Source organism: Tiliqua scincoides, chromosome 10, assembly GCF_035046505.1.
Source record: "Tiliqua scincoides isolate rTilSci1 chromosome 10, rTilSci1.hap2, whole genome shotgun sequence".
NCBI lineage: Eukaryota > Metazoa > Chordata > Lepidosauria > Squamata > Scincidae > Tiliqua > Tiliqua scincoides.
The window spans coordinates 18,194,386-18,216,587 of record NC_089830.1 but is presented as its reverse complement, the minus strand read 5'-3'; the positions used below and the strand labels follow the sequence as shown (position 1 = coordinate 18,216,587).

At 45.3% G+C, this 22,202-nt stretch overlaps 1 pseudogene; it reads right to left on the bottom strand.

Moving 5' to 3' along the window:
- Positions 1 to 14,424: 14,424 nt before the first annotated feature.
- Positions 14,425 to 14,543, bottom strand: LOC136661991 (5S ribosomal RNA; annotated as a pseudogene).
- Between the last annotated feature and the right edge of the window lie 7,659 nt (positions 14,544 to 22,202).

Genomic DNA, 22,202 nt, shown 5'->3' with positions numbered 1-22,202 from the left:
CATGTTATTATGTTATTGACATATTGCAATGTCATGTTATCATGATACAACATGAAATAAAGGAAGTGTTAATACGACTCAGCTCACATTTCCATGTATCATAATACAGTCACCCCTGCTAACTGGGTAAAAAGGCACTTTTTCAAGTGGTGCCCCTCTTATATTTAGCAGGGGGAGGATAACCATCCCTCTTCACCCCAGCACAGTGTCTCGAACCAATCAGGGGCACACATTTTATTTATTTAATTAATTAATTTTGATTTTTGTCTGGGGGACTACAAATCTTTGACCCCCAGGTAGCAGATAGATGCCTTAGCTATGCCAGTGACTGGGGGGGCAGCAGAGCAAGTCGGTTTCGAACTGCTGGGGGAAGGACGTGGGTTCCTTCCAATTTTCACTTTTAAAAAGCCCGGGCATGATGTCACTTCCGGTTGAGACATCATTTCCCTGGCAACATTTTGAGCTTGGCACTGGGCTACGCAATCATTAGCTACGCCACTGTCTGCAGGTGTGCCGCAGAAGTTTGGGGGGATGGTCATATATTAGTAGGGCCATTGGGGGATGTGAGTCCCCCACCAGCAGCATGGTGTGCCTTGTCAATTGTCAAAAAACTGATAGTGTACCTTGACAATTTTAGTGCTTGTCAGTGTGCCATGAGATGAAAAAGATTGAAAATGGCGGCCCTAGATGTATACATTTAGTATATGAAATATGCAACTGTATAGATTGCTTAGGTATCCTTATATCCCCCTGACTCTTCTTCTTAGTCATCTCGTAAACAGATATATTTTAGTTTTTTGTGTGTTTTTTTTAAAGGCTGCTAACTGGGTTTTCAAGTGAGTGCTCCTCTTATATTTGGCAGGGGGAGAGTAACTGGCCCTCCTCACCCTACATTGTCTTTTCTAGTGGCTGGTGTTCTTTTGCATCTTTTTAGATTGTGAGCCCTTTTGGGACAGGGAGCCATTAGTTGTTTGATTTTCTCTATAAGCCACTTTGTGAACTTTTCATTGGAAAGCGGTATATAAATGTTGTCGCTATAATAATTTGTGTTTGTATTGTGTTCTTAATGTATTTTTTCTAACATGAAGAAAAAAATTAAATAAACCTTTACACCACTTTTCAACAAACACAACATTTTACATAGATAAATGAGTTGAAGCGTGCAGGAGCTCTCCCCCTCCCCTTCAGGTGTGATCCTGGGCACTTTGTATCTTTTGAGTTTGCCTAACAAACAGACTGAGGACCAAATCCTATCCAATTTTCCAGTGCCAGTTTAGCTGCGCCGGTGGGGCGTGCAGTAGATCCCATGGGGAGTAGTCACAGAGGCCTCCTCAAGGTAGAGGAAAGTTTGTTCCCTTACCTCGCGGTTTACCTCCCTTACATTGCGGCTGCACCAGTGCTGGAAAGCTGGATTGGATTGGGCCCTAAGGTTGCCATCCTATGCACCCTTATTTGGGAAAAAGCCCCACTAAAAAGAAGTCTGTTGGATCAGGACAAAAGACCATCAAAGGACTGACTAATATGCAAATCACGAGTGATCCACTCCACATCAATTCAGCTCTGGCTCAGTTAATCAGGCTTATCAACAGTGGCTACATTCCTGTCAATCTAGAAGGCATTCCAAGCAGCACATATATACACAGGGACACAAATACACACATCAATGCCTCCTATGTCTGCTAGAACCCGGAAACAGGCAGAGGAGCTGTGCTAAGAATTCAATCAAATCTATAATTGATACGTACACCAAAAAAGCAAGTGATTTGCCAGCCAGCAGAGAGGCAAATCTCTCCCACAATGTCAATTGGGGCAAAAGACATTTGCAGAATGAAGACCTCAGATTGATGACAGACAGAGAGGACAGCAGAAGCCAGGAAGACCGGCAATTGGTTAGGATGGGATTTTCCGCGTGGACAAACCGAGCAGCACTCCTTCCGTCTCACCCACTCACCAGAGCACCTCCGTTCTGCGTATGCAACTTGGCTTGAATCCTTTTGATGTATTAAAATAGACTTAACTTATCTGCAGTTTTGATGCAGATAGGGCTGTGTGTATACATACACTGTAGTGAGTCCTAGTTCTCGAGAAATTCACTCCTTAACCTTGGTAGATACTATGATTATTAATTGCAGGAACTGTAGTGCCTTCTGTCAACAATCCCCATGAGTAATGGAATGTGTGCAATTATCAGGACTCAAACAATGTCCCAACCTTCCCTTGCTGTTGATTTTTTGTTACACAGTCCTGTGCAATTTAATCTTTCAATTTTTGTCGGGGTTTTTGTTGTTGTTGTATTCATCTACCTCTAGCTTCCTCCTTAGCTAGGTGGATTTCTTCATTTGGCTACTGCTGGTTTATTTCTAGATAAGCAAGGGTTCAAGGGCCGGCAAGATCCAATCTGACGGAGACACAGTAGCATCACTAGGGTTTGCTTCAGCAGGTTCGGGAGGCCAGCGCTTGATGGACCTCCTCCCATGCAGTGGGTGGGGCAACACCCCAGGAAGTGGGCATGGTGATGTACCATCACCCAGCCCCCCACTTGTTTTTTTTGCTATAACTTTTGATAAAATAGAGATATTTCAATGCAGTGTTTCATTGCTTTCTGCATGAAATTACACATTGATTGATATATAACATGATGGTTTTATTTGAAAATAACAAGATTTTAAGAAATTTTGGCCAGTAGTGGTGTCACCCCCCCTCCCAGTGCAGGTCACCTGGTGTAGCCTGCACCCCCCTGCACCTCCCTAGTGATGCCACTGTGGAGATACCTCCAATCCATTATTGCAGCATTTTTTGATAGCCTGATTGCTACGTTCAGAATACATTAGATGGGGGGAAGAGCTACGCACATCTATTCATGGTGGAATCTGATGATTCCACCTGACTTTGGGCTGACTTTGGGCTCCTGAAATATAAGGAAAAAGCTGGGACTATCAATGTTTTACAATTAAAAAAAACAAAAAAACTGTGAACACTCCCAAGACCAAGACTATTCCTCACTAACTTGAGGTTGTAGGTTTGGAGAAGGCAACAAGCCTTGACTGGTCTTACCTCCATTCCCCGACTCTTCAAAATCACCCCAGGACTTCAGAAGCAACGCTGAACAAAGCCCCCCATGAAACCTCCCATGAAACCTCTCATCTCTGGTCAAGAGGAGGAGAATAAAACTGATGTGTACTCAACAAAGCTGAGCTGTTCAGTGAATAATGCAACACCTCATGTTGTATCATTTCCCAGTGACCTCTATGCTGGACAACTCCCCTTCTATTTCGGAGACCTCAATCCCTCACCTTCTATTTTGGAGACAGCTCCCCAGCCCTGATGGTAGGATGAGAAGCTGTGCAACAAAACCATGGTGGTAGGAGAATAAATATGTACAGATTGCCATTGTTCCACACTGTTTTGTTTGTTTATTATCATTGGCTTTCAGCACAGCCCTGCTCTTTTTTTCATTCACTTTGATAACACTTGTCCATTGGAAGAACTTGGACACACGCAACTACAAGGGATATCATCATCATCACCCCCTTTTGTTTGCTTTTCTTTCACTGCACAAGAGACCAGGATGCAGGTCTCATTTGATCTTGCATGTTCCCTGAAGCAACTGGTGGGCCACTGTGAGATACAGGAGGCTGGACTTGATGGACCTTTGTCCTGATCCATCAGGGATCTTCTTATGTTCTTATGCTCATTACCCATAGGGTTTACTGATGCAAGGTATGTAAATGAACAGAGGCAACTGGATGCTAAAGGAAATTGTGCAGGCTCCAGTTTTCAGATTAAGTTTAGCAATTTTCCTAGTTGAATCGGAAGCGAGGGGAAATGGAATTCAGGACAAGGGAAATCCCAGAGTGTTAAGACTAATTTTCCACATTTTCTTAATTAAATCAGAAATTGATAAGAAGAGGAATTCAGGGCAGAGCAATAAACAACAATAGAGGGAGAGACTGGGGAAAATTCCCTTGCCTCTAACTTTGCATAAGCCATTCAGCTCATGTTTGTCACAGGAGGGAAGAGGAAGTACGAGTAGTACAAGGCAGCTGGTGTCCTGAAACTATGAAAATAGGATTCAGTGCCTGAACTGCCATTCCTCCCACACCTGGCTTCTGAGCTTCCAGCCCTATTTTCATAGTCATTAAGTCTGGAAACAAGAATTTAAATGAAAGGGGAAAAAAATCAAACCTGAAATTCTCCAGAGGCTGAATTCTTCTGACCACCATCCAAATTCTCCTTTTTTAGGATGTCATACACACTCTCCTAGGAGTAATTCTCTTGACACATGGTGCAAGGGAAATCACTTCTAAACAATCACATACTTACTTATTTACTACAGTGGTTCTCAAACTTTTTAGCACCGGGACTCGCTTTTTTGAATGAAAATCTGTCGGGACCCACTGGAAGTGATATCATTAACCTGGAAGTGATGTCATGGTCAGACGTGACATCATCAAGCAGGGAAATTTTTAACACCCTCCTACAACAAAATCAAATCAAATTTAGTAAGTAAATTAAAAGTTTACAATAAGTCTAAACATTTAGTTAAAATAAAGAAGAACCCTCCTAATCCTCTCTGCAGAAGCGCTTGTGGCCTCTTGGACGCCAAGTGCCTCGGGAACAAAGTGCCAGGTAAGGCACTGTGAGTTTAGCATCTGTGCGAGGAGAAGGGGAAGGCAAGTGGACCTCTGAGTTTTGGTGAAGGAGAGGGAAGACTCCCTGAGTTGTGAAGAGGAGAGGAGGAAGCAAAGGAGAAGGTAAGCGTACTCTTTCTAACTCTTTGTCTTCTAACCTTAAATCAACCTTAGATCAACATTGAAATTTAGCTTTATCTTTAGCTTAACTTTACCTAAGCTTTACCTAAGTTAGCACCTAATCTAACCTGAGGGAGGGATACTAAGGTCCAGCAAGGTGGGGTATAGGAGCTAGGTGAGGGCAATAAAAATAAATACGTAAGTGCATACAGAGGTCTACTCTGAGCAGGAGCAGAGTCCTACTTGTGAGTAAGAGCCCAAGGTACAGGCACTTGGAAAAATAAATAAAACAGAGGAGGATAAAGTGGAAAGCAAGTTTTTCTGCTTGGTTTAAATTAACCCTATACTTAACCCAAGTTAAACTTAATCTAAGTTAGAACATAATCTAAAGATTCAGTAAATTAGGACACAGGATCTAGGTGAGAGCAATAAATAAATAAATAAATAAATAAAGGTGCACACTTAATAAAAGCAGGATTTTAGCAGGGCTAAACAGGATTTAAACCTTAGTGTGTAAGTTCTGCACAGCCAAAAAACTCTTAAACCAATGCAATTTAAACTCAAATAAAAAACCAACATGAGGTTAAAAAACAGTCCAGCCTCAGAGAACTGAAGTAGAAGGGTAAGAACCTAGCAAGGGCCAGTTCCCACCCAGCCAGGGCAATTTAGCATAGTCATTGTCCTTTAGGCCATAGCAATTGACCTTTAGGAGTTGATAAGAGCCCGATTAGGCAAATCCAAGCACCCCATTCAGGGAAATCTCACCTGGGAAGACCAGCCCCTTTTCAATCAGCAAGGAGGGAGGGAGGAGGAGCTAGCTAGGAGTATAAAGCTAGTGCCTGCCACCGCGTGAGCCTCTCTGCAGAAGTGCACGTGGCCTCTGGGACACCCAGTGCCTCGGGAACAAAGTGCCAGGTAAGGTACCTCGAGTTTAGCATCTGTGCCAGTTCAGCAGCTGGGCGAGAAAGCCCACCAGAGGACGGGTGACTCTGGATTTAATATTGTGCGGTACTCAGGACCTGGTTAGAGATGTCAGTGTTACTGAGCCATTGGGGAACAGTGATCATGCTGCGATCCGTTTTGACGTGCACGTCGGGGAAGAATACCAGGCAAATCTCTCACAAAAACCCTTGACTTCCAAAGAGCGGACTTCTCTCAAATGAGGAGGCTGGTTGAAAGGGAAGGTAAAAAGAGTCCAGTCTCTCCAGAGAGCATGGAGGTTGCTCAAATCAACAGTAATAGAGGCCCAGTGGAAGTGTATACCGCAAAGGAAGAAGGGCTTGACTAAGTCCAGGAGGGTGCCTGCATGGCTAACCAGCCAAGTTAGAGAGGCCGTAAAGGGCAAGGAAGCTTCCTTCCATAAATGGAAGTCTTGCCCTAATGAGGAGAATAAAAAGGAACATAAACTGTGGCAAAAGAAATGTAAGAAGGTGATACGGGAGGCCAAGAGAGACTATGAGGAACACATGGCCAGCAGCATTAAGGGGAATAATAAAAGCTTCTTCAAATATGTTCGAAGCAGGAAACCCGCCAGAGAAGCGGTTGGCCCTCTGGATGGTGAGGGAGGGAAAGGGGAGATAAAAGGAGACTTAGAGATGGCAGAGAAATTAAATGAGTTCTTTCCATCTGTCTTCATGGCAGAAGACCTCGGGCAGATACCGCTGCCCGAACGGCCCCTCCTGACCAAGGAATTAAGTCAGATAGAGGTTAAAAGAGAAGATGTTTCAGACCTCATTGATAAATTAAAGATCAATAAGTCACCAGGCCCTGATGGCATCCACCCAAGAGCTATTAAGGAATTGAAGAATGAAGTTGCAGATCTCTTGACTAAGGTATGCAACTTGTCCCTCAAAACGGCCACAGTGCCAGAGGATTGAAGGATAGCAAATGCCACACCCGATCTTAAAAAGGGAAAGAGGGGGGACCCGGGAAACTGTAGGCCGGTCAGCCTAACATCTATACCAGGTAAGATGGTGGAATGCCTCATCGAAGATAGAATCTCAAAATACACAGAGACGAACAAGCCTTGCTGAGGGAGAATCAGCATGGCTTCTGTAAGGGTAAGTCTTGCCTCACAAACCTTTTAGAATTCTTTGAAAAGGTCAACAGGCATGTGGATGTGGGAGAACCCGTGGACATTATATATCTGGACTTTCAGAAGGCATTTGACATGGTCCCTCAACAAAGGCTACTGAAAAAACTCCACAGTCAGGGAATTAGAGGGCAGGTCCTCTCCTGGACTGAGACCTGGTTGAAGACCAGGAAACAGAGAGTGGGTGTCAATGGGCAATTTTCACAATGAAGAGAGGTGAAAAACGGTGTGCCCCAAGGATCTGTCCTGGGACAGGTGCTCTTCAACCTCTTCGTAAATGACCTGAAGACAAGGTTGAGCAGTGAGGTGGCTAAGTTTGTGAACGACACCAAACTAGTGTTTGGTTTTCTGAGTGGTGAGGACCAGAAGTGATTGTGAGGAGCTCCAGAAGGATCTCTCCAAACTGGCAGAATGGGCAGCAAAATGGTAGATACGTTTCAATGTCAGTAAGTGTAAAGTCATGCACATTGGGGCAAAAAATCAAACTTCACATATAGGCTAATGGGTTCTGAGCTATCTGTGACAGATCAGGAGAAAGATCTTGGGGGTGGTGGTAGGACAAGTCAATGAAAGTGTTCGATCCATTGTGCGGCAGCAGTGAAGAAAGCCAAATTTATGCTTGGGATCATTAGAAAAGGTATTGAGAACAAAATGGCTAATATTATAATGCCGTTGAACAAATCAATGGTAAGGCCACACCTGGAGTATTGTGTCCAGTTCTGGTCGCCACATCTCAAAAAAGACATAGTGGAAATGGAAAAGGTGCAAAAGAGAGCGACTAAGATGATTACGGGGCCTGGGGCACCTTCCTTATGAGGAAAGGCTATGGCATTTGGGCCTCTTCCACCTAGAAAAGAGACACCTGAGGGGGGACATGATTGAGACATACAAAATTATGCATGGGAAGGATAAAGTGGATAGAGAGATGCTCTTTACACTCTCACATAACACCAGAACCAGGGGGACATCCACTAAAATTGAGTGTTGGGGAGTTAGGACAGACAAAATATTTCTTTACTCAGTGTGTGGTTGCTCTATGGAACTCCTTGCCACAGGATGTGGTGATGGCATCTGGCCTGGATGCCTTTTTAAAGAGGATTGAACAAGTTTCTGGAGGAAAAAAATCCATTATGGGTTACAAGCCATGATGTGTATGTGCAACCTCCTGATTTTAGAAATGGGCTATGTCAGATGCAAGGGAGGGCACCAGGATGCAGGTCTCTTGTTATCAGGTGTGCTCCCTGGGGCATTTGGTGGGGCTGCTGTGAGATACAGGAAGCTGGATTAGATGGGCCTATAGCCTGATCCAGTGGGGGCTGTTCTTATGTTCTTAATCCTCCTGAACAGTTGCTGACCTGTTTAAAAAAAAATTCCCCAAACATCCCAAAGGCTGCAGTCCTATCCACACCAAACTCAGGAGTAAGTCCCATTGATTATCATTGATCAAAACATATACATAGTAGCCTGTTAAAAGTACAGGTCTGTAACATTTCCCCAAATGCAGTCACATAGCATGGTAGCATCAAGTCTAATATAGCAAAAATAAAATGCACATTGAAATGAATGGGGACCCACCTGAAATTGGCTCATGACCCACTAACCCACAGTTTGAGAAACACTAAATTTCTACCTGCTTTATCTTCCAAAGGGCATTCAAAGCAGCTTAAAACTAAAATCACTATAAAAAACCACAAACATTAAAAATCTACTCACAATAAAGCAACATTAAAAATGTCCCATTAAAAACCAGAAAACAAAAATCATAAACTAGCAGCAATCAGTAACAAAGGGGCAGACCCATAAAATGTAACCAGCATAAAAACCACAATATCCAATATTAAAAGGTCCCAGACCCAGAAATCTGATCTAAATAACAAAGTCTTTAGGCCTAGCCAGAAAGCCCGTTTTCAACCACTGGTGCACATTGGTGTGCCATGAATTGTCCTCAACTGTGCTGCAGGAGTTTGGGGCAGGGCACTTTATTAATATGGCCATTGGGGATGTGAGCGCTCTGCCAGCGGTGCGGTGTGCTTTGTCAATGATAAAAAAATTGATGAAGCACTTTGACCATTTTAGTGCTTTTTCAGTGTGCCATGAGACGAAAAAGATGGAAAATTGCTGCTCTGAGGAGCAGTTCCTAAGCTGTGAAGGATGGATTTTCATGAAGTTGCTATGCACATAAAGGATTCCTAGTACCTTTGTACAGGATCGTGAAATATACCAAGTCCTGAGCATTGCCTTAATAACAGCCTGCCCCCCTCCCCTCGGTTTTTTTTTTTTTTTTTTGGCAGCGCTCCATTTAAGTAAGTAAAAAGTCAGACGCTTTTGCTTTGGAGAGTCGATAACATCAGTGCCCAAGTCCCGTGGCCCTCTGCCAAGACGGTGCGCCAATTTCAGGAGTACAGTAACACCTTGCTGGAACTTGCCTTCTCTGTCGCAGGCTTGCAAAGGAATCCACTTTCTGTGCAGGAGAAAAAAAAGACATTGAAGCGATATCAGAGTTTGGCTCCCCGGGAAACATGGCGGGAAAAAGAGGGCATTTATTACCACTTAGTCCTTTTTCACCCTTCCATGAAAGCCTTGAGATTTCTGCTACACACCTTTGGTATGATCATTTTTCAGCAACCGGGGAGAAAAGATGTCATTAACATGTATTCTTAGTTTCCTCAAATCCAGGGGTTAGCAATGTGGGGGGGCGGGAGGAACTCATCTCAAGAGACTGTCTGCCTCTGGGTTGCTGGGTGGAGACCACTCTGGCTTGGTTATAAAATCTACCTCAAAGGATATCTGACTGGGGGTGGGGGGGGAGAGACAGTGTAATCCAACTACCTTGATCCCCTTGGGGTTGATGTTGAGAAACATTGATTAGCTTCTGATGATCTACAGCTTTGAGTCAGGCTGGAAACATCCTAGAATCTGGAGAAATAAAGAGCAGAGTGTTATATCCCCCCCCCCCACCAACGTAGGTGCCCACACTATTGGGGCTGGAGTAACAGCGATTAGGACCTACTGTAGTGTCTGTATATTGTTGTGTGAGTTAATAAGCGTGGCCCAGTTGAAATCAAACTTACACCTTGTGTTGGGTGCTTGAGCAAAAGGATAATAATTTCTCCGCTGTGGAAGAAAAGAGAGTCAGCCCTTTAATGAGGACTTCTTTGCCCAGTTAGCAGGGCAAATGAACTTCTTGCTCCGTGTTCTAACCATCCATGAGATCAACTCCATCCAATGACCCAGAAGGCAGTGGAGCAGATCGCTGGGGACAATGGGTGGTTTCTCGCTGGAGTTCTTCAGGCAGAGACAGGCACCTGCTGGAGATTTTCCAGGAGGATTTCCTGCTACAGGCAGGAGGCTGGAATAGATGACCTTGTGGGTCCCTTCTATGATTCTATGAAGGTTAATACTAGGCCATTAATATCCATCCCCTTGTTTATTGATGACCTATATCCACACTTCAGCTGAGAAGTTCAGTGTGGTTCTTCTTGCCCCCTTCTCATTTATCCTCATGATGACCATGTGAGGTCGATTAGACTGAAAGAGCATCACGGTTCAGTGGAGATTAGAATCCAAGTCTCTTTGATCCCAGTCTGCCTTGCTAACCACTACATCACACTGCCTTTCCCACTGAGCTCAGCCCTGGTATCAGATCCTTTCTCCCCCCCCCCCCCCAGCCCGTTTTTCAAGTGTCGACAGACTTGTAACATCACCAGGGCCTGCATCAGAAATCACCAGTTTTGGGATTCATCAGACCTGGCACCCCTTCCTGACTTGGATCAGGGTTGTAGCCGAGGGAGAGGGAAGATTCAATCCTTTCTCCCTGTGCTGTGGCCCTCATCCAATTCACCCCAAAAGGTGCAATTAGACACAGAGGGGAAACCACATAGACTCAAGTGCGTGAGAAAAAGCCCATTTGCAAGGCTAATCAACAAGGCACAGTTCCCAAAATTCCTGCCCCAGACAGCAAACAGCTACTCCTCCACTACCACGGGGGGGCCTCAAATTAAATACACTTTAGATTGTCACACGGATACCGTGATCAGCTGAGCTGCAGGAGGCCCACAACCAACCATTATTGGGCTCCTATTTCCATCTTCCACTTCATCTCCTGAAAGGGGGGGGGGCGCATTCACACACCCCAACCACATGCAATGAGGTTGATGCTTAGACAGGCATACCCATCACTCTTCTGACAGGTGGGGCCAGTTTAACCTTGTAGGTGACCACAAAAGCATTTGTGGGCAAATTTCACTCAACAGGATAGCTCAGACGTAAATGGAACTGGATGCCAGTGGCTTTTTTTGACCACAAAGGTATTTTTCTTTTCTTTTTTTAATGCCCTTCAGCTCCACAATAGCTAAAAAAAAAAAAAAAAAAGAATAACCATGATTGGGAAACAAGAATATTTAATGGAGTCCCAGGAACTGTGGGGTAAGACACTCTAAGCCTGCATTTTCTGAAGGTTTGGAGCATTATTACCCTGCAGATGTCTGATCTTGGAAGCTAAGCAGGGTCAGGCCTGGTTAGTATTTGGGTGGGAGACCACTTGGGAATACCGGGTGGGGATCCTCTTGGTGAGGAATACTTTTGGTTGGCAACCTTCAGTCTCGAAAGACAATGGTATAAGCCTACAGCACCCAGTATTCCCAAGCGGTCTCCCATCCAAGTACTAACCAGGCCTGACCCTGCTTAGCTTCTGAGGGTCAGACGAGATCGGGCATGTGCAGGGTAACAGTTGCTGCTTGGGTGCTGTGGGCTTATACCATAGTCTTTCAAGACTGAAGGTTGCCAACCATTTGGAGCATTATCAGTGTTCTAGCTCAGTATTCTCTCCCCATCCCCATTCCTTTCTGTCCCCCTTTTCCATGCTCAAGGAGGCAAGTAGGCAATCACTGGTCCTCCAGCAAGCTGTGCCTGAGGCAACCATCTCAAGTGGCCTCCTAGATGGACTGGACCAGAGTGAAAAGGAGTGCTGTAGGGTGTGCATGAAGAAGGGAGGGAAGGAGGGACAGAGCCCTGGAAAGCTTATGAAGACAAGGACAAAGAGTTTGTGTTGGAACAACCAGGAATCCAGTGAACAGATTTAAGGAGCAGAATGGTCAGAAGCAGTGAATAATTTTGACAGCAAGGTGCTAGAGGTGGGGGGGGGGGGAGAGAGAGAAGAACTGAAATTAGTCCATGGAAAAATAGAGAAGGGAAGATTTCAAGGGACGTACACACTGAGCAACCCTTATCCGGAATTCAAAAATATGGAAGTTTTATGGGCGCCAACATTCTTTTTTTTTTTGCCTAAAGAAATAAAATCACAAACTGTGTTTCATGGACAAAACTTGTTTCATGCATAGAATTATTAAAAAAAAATTGTATAAAATTACCTTCAGGCTTTGTGTATATGGTGTAACATAAATGAATTTTGTGTTTAGACTGGGTCCCGTTCCCAAAATCTCTCATTATGTAGATGCAAGTATTCCAAAATACGGAAAAATCTGAAATCTAAAACACTTCTGGACCCAAGCACTTCGGACAAAGAATGCCCCACCTACACTAGTCAAGGTCCTGTCGATGAATCCTGATCTTCGTGTATGTTGTCTGAACACTCTTATTCACATTTCCTTCAGGGCAGCATAGACAGGGAGTGCAGATTTCTGATAAGCCCATTTTTTATCCTTTAGTTTGCAATTCTAAGCATACTCACTTGAAAGTAAATTCCATTAAGAACTTAAGAAGGGCCCTGCTAGATCAGGCCAAGACTTCACATAGCCCAACTTCCTATATCTCACACTGATTTATTATTCATTTTTTTATTTACTTTATTTATACCCCGGCTTTCTCTCAGAAAGGATCCAAGGCGGCTTATATCCCAGTGTTTCTCAGACTGTGGGTCGGGACCCACTAGGTGGGTCGTGAGCCAATATCAGGTGGGTCCCCATTCATTTCACTATTTTCTCTTTAATATATTAGACTTGATGCTACCATGGTATGTGACTGCATTTGGGGAAATGTAACAGATCTGTACTTTTAACAGACTGCTCTGTTTATGCTTTTAACAATGATAGAAAATGGGACTTACTCCTGGGTAAGATTGCAGCCTAGGATTGTTAAACTTTTTCTGCTTGATGACGTCACTTACGGTCATGACATCACTTCCCGTGGGTCCCTGACAGATTCTCATTCTCAAAAGTGGGTCCCAGTGCTAAACATTTGAGAACCACTGACATATCTGGTTGCCACCCCCTTGCATCTGGCATTCAGGGGTATTCCTCTTCTAAAACCCAGAGGTTGCATATAGCCCTCATGATTTATAAGCCATGATGAACTTTTCCACTATAAATCTGTCCAATCCCCCTTTTAACAGCATCTAGGCCAAGTGCCATCACCGCATCCTGCAGCAAGGAGTTCCGTAGATTAATTACACAGTGGGTAAAGAAATCTTTTCTTTGTTTCAGTTCTTGTCTTTTGTCTGGCCAAGTTCCACCAACCTGTTTAGGTTTAGGGAACGCGCCATGAAAACCTGCCTCGCATTTCCCCAAACAGCAATCCTTAGCCATGTTTTCCATGAGCAAATATCAATAAACTCTTGCCACAGACAGTACAATTACTGCAATGATGATCCCAGCTCGATTTGCAAGGGTCTGGCTCATCTGAAGGAGAGGTAGGAGTAAACACCTCTTCTCTGACAAAGGTCAAAAAGGACTACAGGCATGAGAATCACAGTTCACATTTATAGAACTGAAAACTTGGAGGGTCAGGATACTGAAATCTTGGGATGACTTTCTGTTCATTACTCTTTTTATCTGATTATTTCCCCTCCCCCCACATTTTGCAACCCACATCTCCAAGTTTCAGTGGAGTGGTGTTGATAATCGTTGGGCATGGACTGAGGAGTTCCTGGTTATGAGAGTAAGGAGTAAAAGAAAGCCTTGCCTAGCCTGCCTCACAGGACCGTCGTTAAGACAAAGACCTTAGCCCCACCCATATACTTTATTCTCACCTCCTATAGAATGGGTGGGAGATATATGTAAATAATAACGTAAATTATATTTACACATAAATTTATGCATAAAATATACTCCTGCTTAAAAATATTTTATAAATACGGTTTAGCTACACCTCAGAGCATCCAGAATGTGAAAATGAGAGAGTTAGAGCAGTATTTCTCAAAGTTTGTCCTCCGTTGTACCACGTCACATGGTCCACCTATTCAAAGTACCACTAGAAGTAACTGGTGATGACATCATCGCGCGTTACTTCTGGGTTGGGAGGCCAGATGTGATGCAACAAACACCAGTAAGAGGCTCAGAATGAATGGGAGGGTTTTTTTGAGTGTGGAAAAGCATGCTTTGCAGCTCAGCCCATTGAGCTGAGCCTCCTACTACTGTTTGTTTTGTTACATTCCTGGTCTCACTGCTGGCCGTCAGGTGTCCAGGTGTCCCCACAAGCACCACCAGTCAAGTACGCTGCTGGTGGTCCCTGTACAACCAGTTGAGAAACACTGTATTAGGACAACCAAACAGGGTGGGATGGGGATCCTCTTGGCAAGGAATACTTTTGGTTGGCAACCTTCAGCCTCGAAAGACTATGGTATAAGCCTACAGCACCCCGGTATTCCCAGGCGGTCTCCCATCCAAGTACTAACCAGGCCTGACCCTGCTAAGCTTCCGAGATCAGACGAGATCAGGCATGTGCAGGGTAACAGTTGCTGAGGAATATTTTTAACCCTCCAGTTTGGTTCTAATTCAGATGCCAACCTAAAAATATATAACTGGTAACTGATTCTACAACACTGATTGAGATTTGATTTGTTCCAGATGGGTTTTATGGTGCATGTGGGGCCGGCCCATCCATGAGGCCAACTGAAGTTGAATGCTTCAGGGAGCAAGTTGATGGGGGTGCCCATCTCTGCCTGCATTCTTGTCTTCATTGCTGCAGCTCCTCCTCCCATTCCTTAGATTAGAAAGAAAGGGGGACAGAGAGGAAGAGGAGATGTGGAAGAGAGAAGAGTGTTGGGCTAGGATGTTGGAGGGGCTGAGGTTGTCACGTCAATGGGGGCTGCATTTGGCATGCCACCTCAGGTGTGAAGAGTTTTGGGGCCAAACCTGGAGATATGTACAGTCTTTTACAGCTGCAGGGTGCCTCCCATCAAACACACACATAGAACTTTAACAGTTACATTTTCTGCTGGCAATTGGCACGCAACCAACGTCTCAGCCTGCAGGACTCGGTCCATCACATTTGACAACGAAGTGAATCAAATGAGTGATGGTGGTACTTTCCCCAAAAGTTGAATGAAAGAAAGGCAGGCAGCTGAAGCTACTTTTTTTTTTTGGCCAATGGATAAACCAGTCTTGTTGCGGAACAGCAAAAGTTACGTGGCACTCCTGAAGGGCAGAGTCCACTAGGGCAGGCACAGATGGCTGGATTATTCTCCTGAATCTTCTGACACAGCAAAATTCATGTCAATTTCAACCCTTTTAATGATGGTAGTTGGTGTATAGGGGCTTCCTTTAGAAGTGGTTTAGGCTTGAGCCAATCATAGGATTGCTCTGGGTAGTTTCTTTTACAGAATTGGTTCCGACTTTAATGCTTCCAAAAGAGCATCCTCGCTACCGATGCAAATCGACACAGGATTGGACAGAACACCCAGTATGTTCTGGGGAGGCCAGTATGTCACCCCCATGATGAACCTCCTCCATGCAGTGGGTGGGACAATGCCCTGAGCAGTGGGTTTGGTGATGCACCCATTGCTCCGCCCCCTGCTTTTTGGCTATGATAGACTAGAGATACTTCAATGCTGTCTCTTTCATTGCATTCTGCATGAAGTTCGGCATCAAATGACATATGATGACATTATTCAAAATTACCCAGATTTTTTTGGCCCTTCCCCCACGTGCACATCACCCCATGCAGCTTGCACCTGCCACACCCCCTATAGATGCCACTGGGATGGATTCATGTCCATCACAGGTTGCAAGCCAAGATGGGCATATTACAGTCTCCTGGTTTTCGCTGTAGGTTTCGTTTCAATGTCCAGATGCCAGAGAGTGGCAACAGGATGCCAAGATATCTTGTTATATCGAGTACCCCCTGAGGCTACACACAACCATGATAAACAACAAATTGTATTGATAGATCACCGGTTGCTACTTGCACACCCTACAGGTTGACACATTTACAATTTGCTGTGTAACGTGCTGTGCTTGGTGGTAACACGTTTTCTAAGCAAGAGGTGACTAGCAATAAACTTTGCCACAGACAGTACAGCTATGATTTCCAAGAAATTCCTGTTTATTCCAACGCAATGCGCAAGGGCAGAGCTCCTGGGAAGGGAGGTTGAGATGCGCAAAGCTGTATCTCCTTTTCTGACAAAGGTCAAAAATACCTCTCGGCTTAATTTAGAATCCAATAGATGAACAATATGGAATTTTTCAACCACTATTCAGGAAATGTTGATCTCAAATCTGTCCCAAGGTCGCTAGTAATGTTTAGGTTTTTCAATGTCATTTCATTTCAGACACTAAAGGCTGCAGTCCTAGACACAGCCTTTCCCGGGAGCAAGTTCCACAGGACTTATTTCTGAACAAACGTGTACAGGACTGTGCCGTAGCAATATTTTTAGAATCAGCCCAGGTCCATGAAGTGCAGAATGATTCCTGGGAAACTTTGGAGATTGCAACAGAGCTCCTATAAAAAGCATCTGTGACAAATAATGCTGAACGATGAACATTTTGTGTTGTAGATACATGCAGTTGGGGCGCACTAATGAACACATGGAAACCCCCTTTGCGGTCTCCTTTTATAAGGCTGAGAACGTCGAAGATGTTTTGGGGATTGCTGCGTACTCTTTCATAATTTTTATAAACCTCTCTCATAATAAGAACATAAGAACATAAGAACAGCCCCACTGGATCAGGCCATAGGCCCATCTAGTCCAGCTTCCTGTATCTCACAGCAGCCCACCAAATGCCCCAGGGAGCACACCAGATGCAGAGACAATGGTTTTCCAACTCTGCTGCCCAACCATTACGCAAGACCTTTGGTCATGCCCCTTTTGAGCAGAGTAGCAATGGCTGACTGGGGGGATTAAGGGGTCAGGTTGGCTGGATGAGCCCTTCCATGGGCCTAATCTGAACACTGTCTAACACTCCTTTGGAACTGCAACAGAAGGCATCTATCTCCGGACCAGATCAGACGGAAAGCTCTTCAACCTCTCCAGACTGAGAGCAAAATCCAAAGTCCAGCTGAAATGTCTGCGTGACTTCCTCTTTGCCGACGATGCAGCTGTCACTACCCACTCTGCCAAAGATCTCCAGCAGCTCATGGATCGTTTTAGCAAGGCCTGCCAAGATTTTGGACTGACGATCAGTCTGAAGAAAACACAGGTCATGGTTCAGGATGTGGACTCACCTCCCTGCATTACAATCTCTGCGCATGAACTGGAGGTTGTCCATGACTTTGTGTACCTTGGCTCAACGATCTCCGACACTCTTTCTCTCGATACCGAGCTAAACAAACGCATCGGTAAAGCAGCTACCACGTTTTCCAGACTCACAAAGAGAGTCTGGTCCAACAAGAAGCTGACGGAACATACCAAGATCCAGGTCTACAGAGCTTGCGTCCTGAGTACACTTCTGTACTGCACTCACAACAGGACTCTTCACTCACAACAGGAGAGGAAACTGAACGCTTTCCACATAAGCTGCCTCCGGCGCATCCTCGGCATCACCAGTGATACCATAGTCTTTTGAGACTGAAGGTTGCCAACACACGTCTAACACTCCCCAAATTGATAGCCAGTTAAAATTTTAAGGGTGTTGATTAAAACGGGCAGTCCAATACTATGCGATCTGGCACTGCCGGGTGCAGCAGTGCCAAAATGGCAGCCAGTTATCTAGCAGCCTGTGGGGGCCCACTGGAAGCCTCCTATGGGGAAGGGGACTTTGTCTCCTTCCCTTAAGTAAGGGTATAGGCACCACAATGGGGCTGTGTCGGGCTTTGCAGCCCCCCTCCTGTCCTGGTCCCTCCCCTATTCCACCATCCCCTGCCCCAGAACTCCTCCTCCACCCCAAATAGCCATACTGCTGGCTGGCAGTGCCACTTATTGCAGGCCAGTGTCCTTCTGGCACTGGGACCAGTGGCGACTGGCACTGATATGGCACCAGTGCTCCCTCCTCCCACAGTGCCATAAATGCACGATCCAGCATGTTTATGACATCTAATGGCAGGGCTGGAGCTCTGATAGGACTGGGCTCTAAGCCAACTCCATGTTTTTAGGTTCATGTTAAATTCCAGTCCAGGGATGTCAAACATAAGGCTTGCGGCCTGAATATGACCCCAGAAGTAATTTATCTGGCCCCCATTATAATTGGGCTCTCCACGTCTTGAAAAGATGACCAAGATTTGCACATTTTCTCTTTTGCCATTTGCTGCTAGTGAGTTTCTGTGTGAGAACAAAAAGCGTATTCCTGGCCGTCATCTGCTTAATGATGTCGCCTTCTGCTTAATGATGTCACTTCCAGTCCTCAGCAGGTGCCATGAATGCCAACTTCAGCCCTCTCTATGAAATGATACCCTGTTCTGGTTTGTTTTATAAACCCCTCTTTCAAATAACTTTCAGTATTTGTGATCAGATTTGGTTCTGTCCCATGTGCAGGGTCTTTCAGATGTCGGCACAGTTAAACTGCAGCTGAGTTAAACTGCAGAGTTGGCCTTTTGGAAGAGCTAACGCTCTGGCCGATAGACTGGTTCATGGCTTCCTGTTCTCTGCAACAGTGGTTCTCAAGTGTTTGGCACCAGGACCCACTTTTTAGAATGAGAATCTGTCGGGACCCACCAGAAGTGATGTCATGACTGGAAGTGACATAATCAAGCAGGAAATTTTTTTAACAATCCTACCCACACTGCAATCCTACCCGCACTTACCCAGGAGCAAGTGCCATTGACTGTCATTGTTAAAAGCACTTACATAGTAGCCTGTTAAAAGTACAGACCAGTGACATGTCCCCAAATATACCCTGTCATATACCATGGTAGCATTGTCTAATATGTTAAAAATAAAATATAGAAATGAATGGGAACCCACCTGAAATTGGCTCATGACCCACCTAGTGGGTCCCGACCCACAGTTTGAGAAACACTACTCTGAAAAGTTCCTGCGTACACTTTGCTCAATGCCCAACATCTCCTGCCAGCTCTCTGATGGGCTTAATCTGTAACCAAAACACATTCAAGCCTCCCTTCCTCCACCCTCTCATCTAAGAGCCAAGCAATTCTAGCAGTTCCCAAGTTGTAAACAACATCGAAGTCCTCAGTTCTGCTTTGTTTTGCTGCAAAAATGAAACCGATTCCCGGTCCCAGTTCTGTTTTCCCTTCAGTGCCTGTTTGGCACAACTAGTACACTGCCCGGTTTGCAAACAAAGATTTGCAAATGCAAACAGAGCCATAAATAAAGGCAAAGAGAAAGCACACGCAACAGTTATCATCCATACAAACTGATAAGGGCCATCCTAAACCTTTATCTCGCATCAGTGCCTTATGTAAGGTCCGGGTTTAGCAAGCAGATATGTGCCCACATATATAGATAGGCTGAAACAAGAGAAGCTTAGTCATGTCGTTTACTTGGGATTAAGTTCCATTCATTTTCAGGGGTTCCATTTATTTCAGGTCACGGCTAGCATTTTGGAATACAACCTAAAACCCTGGGCATTGACTTTGGCACAGAAAAGGTGGGATATAAATCTTTTCCATACATAAATAAAATCATGGAAGTGTAGATGCCTGCGTTGGCTCGGTGATGTTGTGAGAATGGATGATGGCCGGATCCCAAAGGATCTCCTCTATGGAGAACTCGTGCAGGGAAAGCGCCCTACAGGTAGACCACAGCTGCGATACAAGGACATCTGCAAGAGGGATCTGAAGGCCTTAGGAGTGGACCTCAACAAGTGGGAAACCCTGGCCTCTGAGCGGCCTGCTTGGAGGCAGACTGTGCAGCATGGCCTTTCCCAGTTTGAAGAGACACTTGGCCAACAGTCTGAGGCTAAGAGGCAAAGAAGGAAGGCCCACAGCCAGGGAGACAGACCAGGGACAGACTGCACTTGCTCCCAGTGTGGAAGGGATTGTCACTCCCGAATCGGCCTTTTCAGCCACACTAGACGCTGTTCCAGAACCACCATTCAGAGCGCGATACCAGAGTCTTTTGAGACTGAAGGTTGCCAACAACAACAAGGAAGCGTAGAAGGCACCAGAGAAATTGTGTATAGTTGTCCCGCATTATTGTGGTACTTGAAAGTTTATTATGAGATCAACCTTGTCTCGTTTTGTCTTGCAATGGACTTTGTTGTTGTTGAAAAAAATTCTATACCTGCCTGCCTGTCTCTCTGTGTATACATATACAAACCCATCTCAATGGCGGACCTCCCATTCATTTGATGGGGCAAATGCCCCAGGCACAGCACCCCATGCACCTTTAGGACACGGCGGAAGCTTCTCTGAGGCCTCGACGGGGTTGGAAACTGAGTTTACAGTTTGCTGGAAGCACAGTTTAAAGAGTCTGGGTATCTTCAGGAGGATTCCCTGACACAGCCTGGAGTCTTGTGAGGCACAGTGTGCTCCAGGTAAGAGGGGGAGTGGATTTGTGTGGGGGTGGACAGGGGGTGTCATCACGGACCTTTGCCCCAGGGTGCAAGGCTGGTGAGGTTCGCCACTGACCCATCTTCGGAGAATTTCACTTCATGCATCTGACAAAATAAACTGGACTCCAGGAAAGCTCCAGCTGAAATTGCACAGTCCATACACGCGGGGCTTTATAGAAAACAGGATGGCAAATACCTGCCCCAAGGAGCATACAATTTAGAAAACAGCACAAAGGGGAATAAAGATGATTGAATGAGGAAGCTCATGAAGGGGAAAATATGGGGCAAACCCAATTCTATCCTGCGCTGTATCCAGCGCAGGGTAGCAGGTGCATCCTGCGTAACTTGGAGTAAGGGGATTTATTTCCTTTTAGCCTGTGTTTCATGGCAGCCACCTCATGGGGCTACTTGAATCTGTGTTAGCTAAATCACTGATGCAGATCTGAGCTGCCTGGGGTAATGCTGGGCTGCTTGGGAGGGGGATTGTGATCTGGCCTAAGTGCTGGAGGTTGGTCCCACTCTCCTCCCTGACCCAGTTTGCCCAACAGCTACCTAGTGTCTCCCTGCCTTTTTCCCACCCCAAAACGCTTCAATTCCATCCTCCCCAACCCTCCACACCAGCCTCCCTAGGCTGGTGCAAACTGGATCCGGCACCATGAAGCCAGCGTGCATCCTTGCGCCGGCCTACCCGGCTCAAAAGTTGCGGCAGATGTACCTTATGGCATGTTTGCGACACTCCTGGGCAGGCGCAAAGGACTTGCGCCGGTGCAGCAAGAGCTCAGGATTTTGCTCTAATTCTTTCTGTTATGTGATAACTTGGGCTGAGTTATCATAAGATATGGAAACAAAGCATACAGTATCAAAGGATTTGTGGACTGCGTAACTACATACATAAAAATTTTCAGGTGACTGAGCCCTATGAATTCAGGCTTTGATCTGGGTTTTATGATCATCTTCTTCCAGATACTGGAAGTGCATTGTTTGGAACAATTGGTTTCCTGCTATGGAGATGGTGGTTGGAGAACATGAACAGATCCGATTTGCATATACTGTTGCATGGAGAGGTAAACCATCTCAACTGAAAGACGCTGAGCCAATGACTTCATTGGGGGCTGAATCATCTCTCCAGGCAAAGAAGGGAAACCAAAATGACATTCTACCAACTTCATGGAGAAGGGCTTCCTTTGTGATCAACGCCAAGGAACCACTCAGGGCATTTCTTGTTCCAACAGCTCTGTTCATCCAACAGCAAGATGAGTCACCCCGCTGTGTTTTTAGAGCCTTACATAATCGATGCCCAAAGGGAAGGTGGCAGAAACTTCCTATCCGGCCAACCCAAATGCCCAACAAGCAGCTCCTGAGATGGGAGCATTCCCTAGGAGTTGTTTCATTTTGATGGAAATCTCTTTGTGATTTTATTTATTTAAGAAATTTATATCCCTCTTTTCCACCCTGCTTAGGGGCCCTCAAGGCAATTTTGGGCCTTTGCTTGAGCGCCCTCCAGCCTGCTTGCGGTGGTTGTCAAAATGAAATTAATTTCATTTTAAAGATCAGCATTATGGATCAGTACCTACTACAGACCCGAAAGGGTTTTAGCAAGCACGGTTAGCATGTTCATGACGCCAGTTCATGCACTTGCCTCTATTTCCACTCGCCTCTTGCCACTCTTCCTACACCTACTCTCTAGACTGGCAGTCTAGAGAGTTCCCAGACCAGATCCCAGACCTAAGTTCTTAG